This window comes from Chiloscyllium plagiosum, unplaced genomic scaffold (genome assembly GCF_037043375.1).
Source record: "Chiloscyllium plagiosum isolate Xiang-an unplaced genomic scaffold, Cpla_swu_hap1 HiC_scaffold_18, whole genome shotgun sequence".
Lineage (NCBI taxonomy): Eukaryota > Metazoa > Chordata > Chondrichthyes > Orectolobiformes > Hemiscylliidae > Chiloscyllium > Chiloscyllium plagiosum.
Window position 1 is genome coordinate 20,794,451 of NW_028270156.1, and position 15,501 is coordinate 20,809,951.

A 15,501-nucleotide genomic window follows, 5' to 3' on the forward strand; every position below is an offset into this window, starting at 1 on the left:
TTTAGGCCTGTACGAGAGTATTTAAAAGAATAAGAGGATATCTAAGATGCTAAAGGCGATTGACAAGGTAGTCATTGAAAGGATATTTCCTCATGTGGGGAAATCTAGAATGAGATCATTATTTTCAGATAAGGGCTTATCAGATTTAAAACAGACACAAGGAGAAATTACTTCTCTTAAATGATCATAAATCTATGGAATTCACTACCCCAAGTCCGGTGGACACTGGGATATTGAATAAATTAAAAGAGGAGATAGAGAGATTTTTAATTAGCAATAGGTTGAAGGGTTATGGAAGTGGGTAGGAAAGTGGAGTTGAGGCTAAGATCCGTCATAATTGTATTAAATGTCAAAGCAACACCAAGGAGTTGCATTACCTAAACCTGTTTCCAATTCTTATGCTCTTAGTTCAGTAGTGGCAGTGTGTACCATTTACAAGAGCCACTGCAGAAGTTCACCAAAATCTTTACATAGCACCTTTGAAACTGAAGACTGCATCCATCTAGAAAGATAAGATCAGCAGATATATATGGGAACATATGAATGCCTTTTGCCCAAAACATCAACTCTCCTGCTCCTTGGATGCTGCCTGACCTGCTGTGCATTTCCAGCACCACACTCTCGACTCTATTCTCCAGCATCTGCAGTCCTCACTTTTGCCTATATATGGGAACACCACTACCTGCAAAAAGTTCTCCCCCAATTCACTCATCACCCTGACTTGGTAATATATCAGTGTCTCTGGGTCAAAATCCTTGAACTCTCTCCCAACCTATGACACAAACATGACTTGTACTCCTATGATGAAATGGAACTTTTTCCTGTTGATGAAGTCAGCCCCACTATGATATGACACTCTCAATGAATACAGTCGACATCATCTTGCATCTGAGGGAAGCAGATTTTCTGCTCTGTTGGCAAAGGCTACTGCCCAACTGTAGCATTGACTTTGTGACAGGGAAACAAGACAAAGTCACTTGCTTTGACGTAAGTTGTATCAGGAGTAGCACTGAAAGGTTCCGAACTGAAACATTGACTCCCCTTCTCCTCTGATGCTGCTTGACCTGCTGTGCTTTTTCCAGCTCCACTCTTCATCCATTCTGAAATATTTGTGGGCCAAGGGTTGTGAGATCACACACAGGTTCCCAGTGGATCCTTGGAAGCAGCCAGTTGCTCAAAATGTAGCTCAATTGTCACTTGGATGGCCACAGAGACATGATGACTCTCAAATTCTTCAGATTGTGGCTCCCATGGCAACAAATGAAAGGGTGAGTGAAAGTATCCAGGATATCAGCGATCCATAGGAGCAAGACACCTCACTCATCAGGAAGAAACAGCATCATTGGCGATTGAGTCTGCACCTCCTTAATCCCTCCTGTTTTGGGAGATGACCTTCAGCTATGACTGTTTCATGTGGAGGCTGTTGAGCAGATGTAGGAGGCTGCTGCTTGGAGTCCTGAGCATGTTATGCCTTTATTCCTCCCTGTCCCTTTATTGCCCCACAGTCACAGTGACTATCATCCATACTGTGACTGGATGCAAGGGTCAGGGTTCCAGTCAACCTGTTTGGGGAGTATCAGAAACACAGCAGGCCCTTACAAATATGAGCAGTTAGCATTCACATCACTCACAAGTTGACAGATTAAACAATACAGTGGCAAGTGCAGTACTCTAAAAAGCAGGGGCTTTTATACAGTGGACCTTGTTCAGATGAATCTCTCATGCTGCACAAATACAGTGACAGATTGTAATGGGGCGTATTATTACGTCGGTTCTGAGCTTTCACATGTTCCCACTCAATTCTTTCATGAAAGTTTTCATCTTCCAGCATTTTCCCCTTCTCCATGGACCTACAGCTTTGCTATGGCAACAATCATGATGCCTGTCCCCCATTAAAGTCCGAGTGGTCGTGACTATTGATGACAAACACTCCTGCAGTAATCCATATCTTCCAATGCACAATGAATTTTCAATCTTCGATGTTGTATTGGCCTCAGTCACAATAATTGCCTTCTTTGCATCCCAGCATGCTGCTGCTAATCACCAGAACTGACTTACCCAGATTCTCTATCACACTGGTGGCCCCTCATAACCCAGTTTGACTTTCAGAGATTAAATCTTCAGGGCTGACCTTGTTGTGACTGACTGACTGACTTGGGAAGTAACCTTAATGAGCGACCAGACCCCTGCTTGAGCTCTGTGCAGCTCCCTGACTAAACACTGGACTATTTACACTGCCGCTGCAGTACAGGTTATGGTCCACTCCATCCCTGACCATCACTGCCCCAAGAGCCAACTGACTGTGTCCAAACACAGGGACTGAGATCAGATACTACCCTTAACTGATTATGGCTGCATCCACTGACTGATAAGAGTCAGTTTGACTTGACTGAGACCTATTCCACTTAGGCTTTAAAACATGACCATTTTATGGAAGCACAAACAGCGAGTTTGCCATAGTAACTGCTGGCACATGATGTGTGTGTGGCATTGATGCAGCACTGTGCCACGTAGAGACTTGTCCATCCTCTTGACTAATCACTGCTGACAACTGAGAGACAAGCTGCTTGTCAGAGAGAGAGTGTGTATGTGTGCCTGTGACTATGTGTGGGTGTGGGTGTCTGTGTGCGTGTGTCTGTGTGTGCGTGTGCCTGTGTGTGCATGTGCCTATGTGTGCATATGTGTCTGTCTGTCTGTGTGCCTGTGTATGTATGTGTCTGTCTGTGTGTGTATGTGTGTCTGTCTGTGTGTGTGTATGTGTGTGTCTCTCTGTGTATATCTCTGTGTGTGAGTATTTCTGTCTCTCGGTGTATGCGTGTGTGTTTTTGTGTGTATCTGTGTCTCTGTCTGTCTGTGTGTGGGTGTGTCTGTGTGTATGTCTGTATGTGTGTGTCTGTGAGTAGGTTTGCACTTGTGTTTGTGTGTATGTCTGTGTGTGTCTGTATGTATGTCTGTGAGCGTATGTTTATGTATGCATCTGTGCGTGTATGTGTCTGTATATGTGTGTATGTAAGTGTGTGTGATTGTATGTGTGTGGGTGTGCATTCTAAAAGGCAAAGCAAGACTGAACAACTGAAATCCTGCAAGTTCCCGATGAAATGGACAAGTACTAAAAGGCAAGGTAAGGCAGAGATGCTGTAGCAAGTGCTAAGAAAGCAAGTGAAGAACCCTGAGTTTCTGCCCTGCTCCAAGGTATCAGTCTGGCAGCAGCATTGCAATGTTGGTGTGCTCCAAAATGGAGCATTAAAGTCGATAGCTGTATCTCATGTAGGTTGGAGATGTGTTATAATGATTAGTGAGGCTAGTGTACATCTGATGCCAACCTTTTTGGAATTAATTTACAAACAGTCATGGCCATGGAGTGTGCCCTACGGCATAGTTGGCCAAGATGGAAGACATGTGGAGAACTGGAGCCCCCAGGTGCCCCCTAAGTTTCACGTTAGCAATCGTTGAAGTTGTGTCGTTGAACTTGTGAAGTTGATTGTTTTGGAAAGGAGAACAAAAGAACACAATACTTTTTTAAATAGAGGAAAGCTGCAAAAAGCTCCAACACAAAGAGATATGGGAGGACTTGTGCACAAAACACAGAAAGCTAGCACATAGTGCAGCAAATAATCAGGAAGGCTATGGAATATTGGTCCTTATTTCAAGAAGGTTAGAGTATAAGAATAGGGAAGTCTTACTGCAACTGTACAATGAGATTTACAAGGTGCAAGGGAGGCTGTATCTGGAGTACTGTGAGCAGTTTTAGTCCCCTTATTTCAGGAAAGATAGTATTTCATTTTCAGCAGTTCAGAGAAGGTTTGCTAGGATGGTTCTCTAGTATGAGCAATGACTAAACAGGTCAGCACATTGGAATTTAGAATAATGTGAGGTGATGGCATTGAAACATATAAGATTCTCAACAGTCTAAACAGGGTAAATGCTGAGAGGATGTTATAGAAAGCAAAATTATAATAATATATATATATAAATCATTTACACTTTATCACAAAATAAAAAAAAGCAAGCACTGGAAATACACACAGGGTCTGCCAGCCTTTGTGAAAAGAACAAGTGTTAATGGGCTTAATTTTTCCGAACTTGAACAACTTGGGCAATCATAAGTCAGTTAGGAAAATATGGGGAGATCAGAAAATTAAGACTTTTGGTGTTGAGAAAAAAAAAGTCTGATTTTCTACTCAGGATTTTAACAACAAGATGAGAATCTCATGAGTAATCAGCAAGAGTGTGCAATTATGTCTCCTCATTATCTGTTCTCAAGTCATTTATACGCAGTTTACTGTTCTCCAATGAGGGAGAGGGGAAAACAGGACTAGATTGTGACTATAAGACCATGAGGGAACTAAAAACATGAAAAGGCTGAGATGAGAAGAAATTTCTTCTCTCAGAGGGTTGTGAGTCTTTGGAACTCTTTGTCAAAGAGAGCTGTGTAATAAGTTTGTGGTCTTTACAACAGCTCCCATTTTATCTCTAATGGGAAGCAGAAAACGTCTCTGATCTGTGTCCTAGAATTTCTGAGAATGAGGGAGGTAGGGGGAACCATCCTCTAATTGGGACTCCCTATCTGTCAGCAATGAGGGGGTTGTACACCCTTGTGCTTTTCTTCGATACCCCTCTGTGACCTCTGTGACCATTGGAGCATACCTTCCTTTGGTCAACTTTGCCCCAATCCCCTCACTCAACCAGCAGTGATTTCATAGCCATTACTAGAGTCTTCAATTCAGATTTCTTTTAAAGAAGTAAATTCAAATTCCACCATCTGTCATAGTAGGATTTGAATGTCTCCCCAGAACATTACCTGGGTCTCCAAATTAATAATCTAGCATTAAAAATACTCGGCCAACTCCTCTAAACCCAACTCTTACTCTAAATCAAAATCTTTTCTTACATATGCCAGCAACTTATTTTTTTCTGTTTTCTTGCCCCATTTTCCTATTGTCTGATCCTCCTTGTAAACGTTTGATCAGCAAATTCTTCTCAGCCAGACAAAGGATCATAAGCCTTGAAAATTTTCCGCATGATGCAGCCTAACCTGCTGGATGCTGCCAGAGTTTACAGCTTTTATTGCATCTGCATTATTTTGTTTTGATGCAGTCCCGCTCAAACTGTAAAAGAAGACCATAGGCATTCATGTTTTCTGCTGACATCCACAGGAACACTCTCAGCAGACTGGGTTGGAAGTGAGACTTGTAGTGGGGATGGAAGGTTACAGGATAATACTGATGAATGGGAAACCCAAGCAATTTAGTCTGCTCGACTCGGGATATTAAGTTCAACAATTACTATTCACTTCATCCTTGAAAAGTAAATTTCAATACTACATAATCCTTGCAGCTCTCTGGATAATGTTGCTGAGCCAACAGGGAGCTGACTTAGCCTGTTTTTTTTAACACTGTTGTATTAAAATCACTGATGACACCTCCGTTCTCTATGTGGTGCATTTTTAGTCTCAACAATTACTGTATATAAGCTATATAATTTTTTGATTTTTATTATGAAACAAGTGCAAAAGACAATTGCATAGCAGTGACTGGAGTAGTAATTACACCTTGCTGACAGAAAATACTATCTATTATGGCAGTTAATTTGACTTACAGTTTAAGTAAAACCTTCTGTATGCTCTAGATTGTGCAGCATGAGAACACAGCTATTTTCTGGACTTATTTTATATATCTCCTTTTTTTATTAATTTTAATAATTAGAGAAAATAATTCCTTATAATATGATTCATCATTATCTCGGGACTTTGCAATCTAGAGTAATATTTACATCCCTTTTTAAGACTAAGGAAGTAGTATGTTAATTAAAAAATTAACTCTCACAATTAAAAATGCAATAAATCTACAAAAGACAAACTTTCCAGCTGATTTACATTTTGAAAGATGATGAAAGTCAATACATTTTTCTCATCCATCTGCAGTACAATTTTGTGAAAACCAAAAGGCGCAATTTCTTAACTGTTTGAATTACTGACCCCAAAGCTTATGAATATTCCTTCAAAGGCCAAGTATGAATTTTTATCTACAACATAACTGTAAGAAAGATTTATAGTAAGACTTATTCACTGTGAAATACTTTAAAATATGAAAATGCATCTATTTCCCCTGCCAACGACAGGGACATTATACAATGAGTATTACAGATATCTTGGCCCATATGGGACTAAAATTGCAGGTGCACCTATTCAATCATTCAATGGCAAGCCACTATTTCATTTGGAGGGTAGGGATGGTAACAGCTTTATCAACTTCATTAAAAAAAAAGCTTACTGCTGAAATTGAAGCTGTTCAAGCATGATCATTTTCTTCCTGTCCAATTTGCAGATTACTGTATCTTACAGGGAGTGCAGCTTCACATTTGTTAATCACTCTGTGAATAACTCAGTTTAAAGTTAAAGAAAGAGATCCTGCAGCCAAGAATGGCAGAGCCTCAACATTCCTGGATTTGCCCAATTCTTTGACCACTAAAGCAAGTCCCTTGCCCTCTCCTGTTAACAATGCTGCTCTTGTCTCAGAAACTAACAAAACTAGAAGAGAAATTTAGGCTCTTGTTGTTAACTTTCATTCCAAAGTAGTTCCCAACCAATTTAGTTAATTTCTCTGCAGCTTGATTGAGTTTAAAAAAATGATTGGGGCGAAATCTTCTGCTTTTGTCAGGTGTCTTGCTTGCTTGCAGAAAAGGTGGTGGACATCAGCATGGGAGAGGGGCCAACTGACCTCCCTCGATTCAGGCAATCTGGAGGGCGGCAACTGGCCTGTTTCTGAAATCAAGTCCTCTCTTGTTCAGAGTGGTCAGCCGATCAGAGAAGGGTCTGGCTTCTGCTAGGATAGCTAAGATTGCAAGGCTCCAGGTATCAGGCAAGTCTGTTGTTGCTGGGGTTGGTTTCTTGGGTTTAAGGGTGTGGTGATAGGGGAGAGTCAGATCAGAAGGAAAGAGAGGATGGTAGCTTTCAGTAATCACTCCTGTGCACTATGTCTAGATCCTCACTTGTGCACAAATTAATATAGATCAAGAATCCCTCCCACACACCACCCCCTCAACAATAGGTCAATAGTTAGTTCCCAACAGCATACTCATATTAATTATCGAATAAGTGTAACCCAGGCAGGATGCAGCCCATAAATGGTTATTATTGGCCACTGAGGGATCTCAATTGGCTCCGAAGCAGAATGGTTCAGCTTGTGCCTTCCTGTCCAAGACCTAATTTGAGAGAAGATGGGAAGCTGGTGAAGTTCTAGTTTGTCACCATGCTGCCCAATTAAGTTGACTTCCAAAGCTAAAATCAACAAGCTAAAGCCCACCATCTCCAGAAATGGGAGGCTCTGACCTCGCTTTCAACTTGTCCGACTATTGGCAGTAATCAGAAACAAGAGACACAACGGGCTGAATCTTCCCAAATTTTGGCTGTCATTTTTTTAAAGGAAATTTCACAGAGGGTTTCCCTCTGCAGGCCATGGTGGATTGTTCACAAGCAATCTTCCACTGCCCATGTCCTTAATTGTGGCTCAGGGCTCCATGATGCGCTTTTCATGAGGTCATACTGTCAGCACCATCAGGATACTCTGACCATAACACTGTGAGCACTGAAATAACTCCACAGAGGCTGTTATCCCATCACCAAGTCACCCTTTATTTTACTTGTGCAGAGTCCTTGACACTGCTCCAGCTTCCTTAGCGCCGGCTCTCACAGTGAACAAAATCTTTGACACTTTTGTTTATATCTGTCAGCCAAGGCTCCCTGATTGGTGCTGTTAATCCGGTTCAATCAGGGAACTCATATTCTATGAGGTCCACCTGGCTGATCTCATTACAATCACTATTTAAACCCCAGCTGTACATGAGCTTGAACACTACCAGCCAAGAACTAAGTCTATTGCATGACTTATTATAGAGATGTCTGAGGAAGGGAAGTTGGCAATCCAATTCGTGGACTACGACATGGCGGCCCTGGTGGACCCCACAGTAATGGAGACGGAGGCCATCCTCTTTCCAGTGGACTGGCAAAGAAGGCCACAGCCTTAGACACTGCCAGCCTGGGATGAGATAACCACCAGAGATAGTGCAGTGAGTCTCCGAAGAGAAAAAAATGCCTTGCAATGGGTAAGTGTCACCATCTTTTTTCTGCTACCTTGCTATTATACACTAGATGAGACCCCCTCAAAATATATAAAGAAGTTAGCCTAGATGCTAACTTTTTCACAGTTTAAAGGTAGATGTGAAGTGTCGTTTTCCAGATGTAGTGCGACTGATCAAAATACTCAAGGTTAAGCAAAACACAACTTATTTAAACATGATAGTTAAAATACAAATGAGAAACAAGCGGAATTTAGAATAACTTAACAATTGGTAAACTTAACCGAATAATAGATCCAGTACCTATTATTAATTAACGTTCCAATATAGTAACATCCCACAAACACACCCCTTGGCAAAAAGGCAAATTCAGACAGATTCTTACATGCAGCTCTCAAACCCCGGAGAGAATAGCAGCTAAGAGAGATTTGCTGAATCTCCAATTCTTTGGCGACCCCAAACAGCTTCTGCTGCTAAAGCTAAAAAATACTAGAAAGCCTGGTCTATGAGAGATGGCCCCACACAGGCTGCTTCCATTGTTCAATCTTTAAAATTAATATGAAAGGATCATTCTTGATGAAGGGCTTTAGCCCGAAACATCCGTTTTCCTTCTCCTTGGATACTGCCTGACCTGCTGTGCTCTTCCAGCACCACACTCTTGGCTCTAATCTCCAGCATCCACAGTCTTCATTTTTGCCTTTCAAATTAACACCCCAAGGCCTCACAGTTGTTTACTTTAGTTAACTTCAGTAGCCTGTTTTCACATCTGCTTTACAAACTCTTTTGAAAAAAAGGAGAAAATAACCTTTTAAAGTGACAGCATTATCCCACTTAAACTCAATGTAACTCTGTCATTGCACAGACTTCCCTCCAAGGCTAGAAGTCTAATACTCTCATTATTGAGTCATAGAGTCCTATAGCACAGAAAAATGGTCCAAACTGGTCCATGCCGACCAAAATATCCACCCCAATTCCCAGCAATTGGCCCATATCCTTCTAAACCTTTCCTATCCATGTATTTGTCCAAATGCATTTTAAATGTCATTAATGTACCCACCTTAACCACTTCCGTCAGCAGCTCATTCCACATGCATTCCAACCTCTGTTTAAAAAAGTTGCTCCACAGGTTCCCTTTTATTCTTACCCCTTTTGTTTTAAACTGATGCCCTCTCATCCTCAGTTTCCCAATCCCAGGAAAAGGACTGAGAGCATTCACCCTATCCATGCCTCTCATGACCTATAAGATGCCCCCTTAGTCTCCTATGCTCTAAAGAAAAATGTCCTAGCTTGTCCAACTTCTTCATACAACTCAAACTGTTGAGTCCTGGCAACATCCATATAAATTTCTTCCCCATTCTTTCCAGTTTAAATACATCCTTCCGAAAACAAGGTGAACAAAACTGAACACAATGCTCCTAGTGTGGCCTCATCAACATCCTGTACAATTGTAACATAACTTCTCAACTTGTACACTCAATGTGCTGACTGATGAAGAAGACCAGTGTGCCAAAAGCCTTCTTCACTGCCCTGTCTACCGTGACTCCACTTTCAGGGAACCGTGCACCTGAACTCTGAGGACCCTCTGTTCCAGTACATTCTGTAAGGCCCTGCCACTCATCATGAAACTCCTACCTTGATTTGGCTTTTTAAAATGAAGACCTCACACTTACCTCCACTTATCATTTCTTGCCCATTTTCCAAACTGATCAAGGTCATGCTGCAACCTCCTTACTGTTCACGATACCCTCTTATTGTCATCTGCAAACTCACTAATCATGCCTTGGATATTCTCATCCAAATCATTGATATAGATAACAAATAGCAATGGGCCTAACACCGACTCCTGAGGCATTCCATTAATCATAGGCTCCAGTCTGACAAGCATCCTTCCACTATTACCCTCTGCTTCCTACCATCAAGCCAATTGTGTATCCAATTTGCCAGCTCCCCCTGGATTCCATACGATCTAACCTTCCAGAGCAGCTTATTATGCGGAATCTTATCAAAGGCCTTACTGAAAGCTATATAGACTACGTCCACCTCCCTGACCTCATCAAACTTGGTCACTTCAACAAAGAACTGTAAAAAATTTGTGAGGCATGATCTCCTACGCACAAAGCCATGCTGACTGCTCCTAATCAAACTGTGTCTTTCCAAATGCATGTCTATCTTATCCGTCAGAATCTTCGCAAGTAACTTATCCACCACAGATGTTAAGCTTACTGGTCTATAATTCCCAGACTTTTCTTTGCAGCCCTTCTTGAATAATGGCACAACACTCGCTACCGTCCAATCTCCAGGACCTCACCCTTGGCTAACAATGATGCTAAAGTATCAGTCCGCAATTTCTACTCTAGCCTCTAGCTGTGTACTTGGATATATCTGATCAGGACCAAAAGATTTATCCACCGTTATACATTCTAATACACCCAAAAACATCTCTACTGTGATATAGGTTGTCCCCAAGGTATGACCACTAACTTCCCCAAATCCTAAAATCTTCATGTCTTTCTTCATGGAAAATAGAGAGGAGATATATTCATTGAGGACCTTGCCCATCTCCTGCGGTTCTACACATACATGTCCAATTTGGTCCTTGAGGAGTCCTATTCTGTCTCCAGTTATTTTTTTTCCTTTAATATATTTAAAAGTACCTTTTTGGATTCCCCCTAATCTTCTCAGCCAAGGCTATTTCATGCCTCCTTTTAGCCCTTCTGATTTCCTTCTTCAGTAAACTCCAGTATCCCCTGTATACCTTCAGGGATACCCTTGATCACAGCTGCCTGTACCTGAAACATGCCTCCGGTTGTTGACTGGGACAACACTACCGTTATAGGGCAAGCCAAACAAAGAACAGCCAGGGAATTCCTAGAAGCATGGCACTCATCCACAAACTCCATCAACAAACACATAGACCTGGACCCAATATACCGGCCACTACAGCGGACAGCTGAAACTGACAACCGGAAGCGGCAGGGACAGGCCACCATAAATGCCAGAGGAAACACCACAGAAGCGCTTCACAGGAGGCTCCCAAGCACTGAGGATGTCACCTAGACAGGGGACGAAACGTTTGCAACAAAAACTTCCAGCTCGGCGAACAGAACCACAGCAACGAACACCCGAGCTACAAATCTTCTCACAAACTTTGAACATCTAGGGTTTCCTATTTCTGCCAACCTTTCCCTTCACCCTCACAGGAACATATAGACCTTAAACTCTAGCTACCTCACTTTTATAGGCCTTCCACTTGCTGGAGGTTCCCTTGCCTGCAAATAAACTATTCCAAACAACCCCTGCAAGCTCCTGTCTGATTCCATCAAAATTTGCCTTGCTCCAGTTTAGAATTTGAGCCTATGGACCAGTTTTGTCCCTCTCCATAACTAACTTAAAATTAATAGAACTGCAGTTACTGACCTCAAAGTGCTCCCCACTGTCACCTCAGTGGCCTGTCTTACCCTATTTCCCATGAGTGGGTTGAGTTTTGCATACTTCTTGAGGAGACTTTCCTGAATGCATTTAACAAATTCCACCCCCTTAAGCTTTGGCAGTCCCGGTCGATGTGAGGAAAATTAAAACCCCGTACTTTCACAATCCTATTGCTCCAGCAAGTCTTCCCAATCTCTCTGGATATGTGTTCCTCTAATTTCCATTGACTATTTGGGGGCTGATAATATAACTCCAATAATGTCACCATCCCCTTCTTATTTCTTACCTCCACACACAAAGCCTCACTGGATGATCCCTCAGTTATTTCATCTCTGATTACTGCTGTGATACCCCCATTAATCAAAAATGCAACTTTTCTTCCCCTCTTTCCACCACTTCTGTCCCACTTGTACCCTGACACATTAAGCTGCCAGCCCTGTCCCTCCCTTGGTTATGTTTCTGTAATGGCTATAATATCCCAGTCCCACAAACCTATCCACGCCCTGAGTTCATCCTTACTTGTCAACTCTCATGCATTGAAACAAATGCAACTTAATCCATTCCTTGCTCCCCGTCATGTTCTAGCCTCAACTGTCTCTTCACTTTACAATTTCTGATTACTGTATCTCCTTCCAGCCTCACACTTGCCTCCCTGCTGTTGAGGATAATGCACCCCTGCTAGTTTAAACCCTCCCTTTCAGCCCTAGCAAACGTGGCTTTCAAGGTATTGGAGTCTCTCCAGTTCAGATGTAATCCATCCCTCTTGAACAGGTCACCTCTGCCCCAGAAAAGATCCCAATGATCTAAAAATCTGAATCCTTGCCCCATGTACCAATTCTTTAGCCACACATTCATCTGCCACGTCCCCTGTTCTTACCCTTACTAGCACCTGGCATGACAAGTAATCCACAGATTACTAACAACGTCCTGATTTTGAACTTTTTTCCCAGCTCTCTAAAATCACTCTGCAGGACCTCATCCTTATTTCTACCTATGTCATTTGTGCCACCGTGCACAATGACTTCTGGCTGCTCCCCCTCCCTCTTGTGAACATTTTGCAGCTGCTCTGAGACATCCTGGACCCTGGCACTGGGGAAGCAAAACATCATCCTGGATTCCCATTTGCGGCCACAGAATCTCGGTCTGTCCCTCTAACGATTAAGTCTCCTAAGATCCTGTTTACCTTTACCCTTTCCCGCTGTGCGCCAGAGCCAGTCATGGTGCCACTGACCTGGCTACTGCTGCTTTCCCCTGAACAACCATCCCCCGAACAGTACCCAAAATGGTATACTTGTTTTTGAGGGGAAAGGCCACAGGGGATTCTTGCACTCTCTGTCTACTGCCTTTGCCTTTCCTGGTGGTCACTGAGCTACTCTCTGCCTGCACCGTAGGTGTGACCACCTCACTAAAACTCTTACCTATGCATGCAACATCTTTGCTTAACGCTGCACACCATATTCCCAAATCCCAATCCTTCCAATGCTCTGTGCTTTCAGCTCCCTCATTGGGACAGCTCATGCTGCACCAACACTAACAGTTCTTCTAGCCATTTTAATCTCACTGGATTTGTCCTATTTTCAAGGTAGTGTTGATTGTGAACCCCACACAGTGGATGTTTCAACCATAAACGTTTCATCAGGAATAGAAGAGCTCATGCTCAAAACATCAACTTTCCTGCTCCTCGGATGCTGTCTGACCTGCTGAGCTTTTCCAGCACCACACATTTTGACTGAGTGTTAAGAAAGCAGGCTAAGACCCCTGAGATGCATCCTGTACAGATGTGTATGATGCTTGACTCCCTGTGCGCATTGCAACCCAGGAGGAGCATTGAATATAAGGTGTCAGTGAGCTCTATTGTAAAATGCAGAAGGATCTTCTGAGGTGGTCTGAGATTGATTCAAATGTACGGTGAGGCTAGTGTTTCTCCATGGATGAAAGGTGAAATCGGTCACTTCCCATGGAGTGTACCGTGAGATTTTGGGAAATGTAAATCCATGTGGAGGCTCGAGAAGATGTAGTGGGCTTCAGTCACCCGGTAATGGCTCAGACTTTCAGATCAGGAGCTGGCTTCAGGGGAAGCTCTAAATTAATACTTTTTGGTGGTATTCACACTAGAAAATGACAATGTGGTCAAGGAGAATACTGGGATACAGGCTACTAGACTAGTTGGGATTGAGGTGCATAAGGAGGAGGTGTTAACAATTCTGGTATGTGTAAAAATAGATAAGTCCCCTGGGCTGGATGGGATTATCCTAGGATTCTTTGGGAAACCAGGGAAGAGATTGCTGAGCCTTTGGCTTTGATCTTTATATGGTCATTGTCTACAGGAATAGTGCCAGAAGATTGGAGGATAGCAAATGTTCCCTTATTCAAGAAGAGGAGTGGAGACAATGGTGAAACTTATAGACCTGTGAGCCTTACTTCGGTTGTGAGTAAAGTGTTGGAAGGGGTTATGTGAGATTTAATTTATAGAGAGAATATGTTGATTAGGGATAGTCAACATGATTTTGTGAAGGATAGGCCATACCTCACAAACCTTATTGAGTTCTTTGAGAAAGTGACCAAGCAGGTGGATAAAGGTAAAACGGTTGATGTGGTGTACATGGATTTCAGTAAGGCATTTGATAAGATTCCCTATGGTAGGTTATTGAACAAAAGGGAGGCATGGGCTGAGGGTTATTGAGTGGTTTGGACCAGAAATTGGCGAGCTGAAAGACAGAATTTGGTGGTTGATGGGAAATATTCATCCCAAGGTTCAGTTACTAATGACAAGAGACAATAGACAAAAGGTGCAGGAGTAGGCATTTCTGTCCTTCGAGCCTGCACCACCATTCATTATGATCATGGCTAATCATCCTCAACCAGTATCCTGTTCCTGACTTATCTCCATAATCCTTGATTCCACTGAGACCTCTATCCAACTTTTTCTTAAACGAATCCAGAGACTGGGCCTCCACTGCCTTCTGGGGCAGAGCATTCCATACACCCACCACTCTCTAGGTGAAGGAGTTTCTCCTCATCTTTGTCCTAAATGGCCTATCCCTTATTTTTAAGCTGCGTCCTCTGGTTCAGGACTCACCCATCAGCAGAAATATGTTTCCTGCCTCCAGAGTGTCAAATCCTTTAATAATCTTATATGTCTCAATCAGATCCCCTCTCGGTCTTCTAAACTCAAAAGTATACAAGCCCAGTTGCTCCAATCTTTCAACATAAGATAGTCCCGCCATTCCAGGAATTGACCTCATGAACCTACGCTGCACTCCCTCAATAGCCAGAATGTCTTTCCTCAAATTTGGAGACCAGAACTGCACACAGTACTCCAGGTGCGGTCTCACCAGGGCCCTGTATAGCTGCAGAAGAACCTCTTTGCTTCTATACTCAATCCCTCTTGTTATGAAGGCCAGCATGCTATGAGCCTTCTTCACTACCTGCTATACCTGCATGCTTGCCTTCATTGACTGGTGTACAAGAACACCCAGATCTCTTTGTACTGCCCTTTTACTTAACTTGACTCCAATGGTGTACCGCATGGATCTGTTTTGGGTCCACTGCTGTTTGTCATTTATATAAATGACATGGATGAGAGCACAGAAGGATGGGTTATTAAATTTGCAGATTACACTAAGGTCAGTAGAGTTGTGGATCGTGATGAAGGATGTTGAGGTTACAGAGAGACATAGAGAAGCTGCAGAGCTCGGCTGAGAGGTGGCAAATGGAGTTTAATGCAGAAAACTGCAAGGTGATTCACTTTGGAAGGAGTAACAGGAATGCAGAGTACTGGGATAATGGTAAGATTCTTGGTAGTGTAGAGGAGCAGAGAGATCTGTGTCCAGATACATAGATCCTTGAAAGTTGCCACCCAGGTTGATAGGGTTGATAAGAAGGCATACGGTGTGTTAGCTTTTATTAGTAGAGGGATTGAATTTCAGAACCATGAGATCATGCTACAGTTGTAAAAAATTCTGGTGCAGCTATATTTGGAGTATTGCGTACAGT

General features: G+C 42.6%; 1 long non-coding RNA gene across 3 annotated transcripts in view; it reads left to right on the top strand.

The window, feature by feature from the left end:
• The first annotated feature begins 2,625 nt into the window (after positions 1-2,625).
• Positions 2,626-15,501, top strand: part of LOC122558032 (uncharacterized) — an 80,647-nt gene continuing 67,771 nt past the window's right edge. For all 3 annotated transcript variants that reach the window (XR_015760013.1, XR_015760014.1, XR_015760015.1), the window contains exons 1-2: positions 2,626-3,121; positions 7,895-8,103. This is a non-coding gene — a long non-coding RNA (uncharacterized LOC122558032). The remainder of the gene's footprint in view (positions 3,122-7,894; positions 8,104-15,501) is intronic.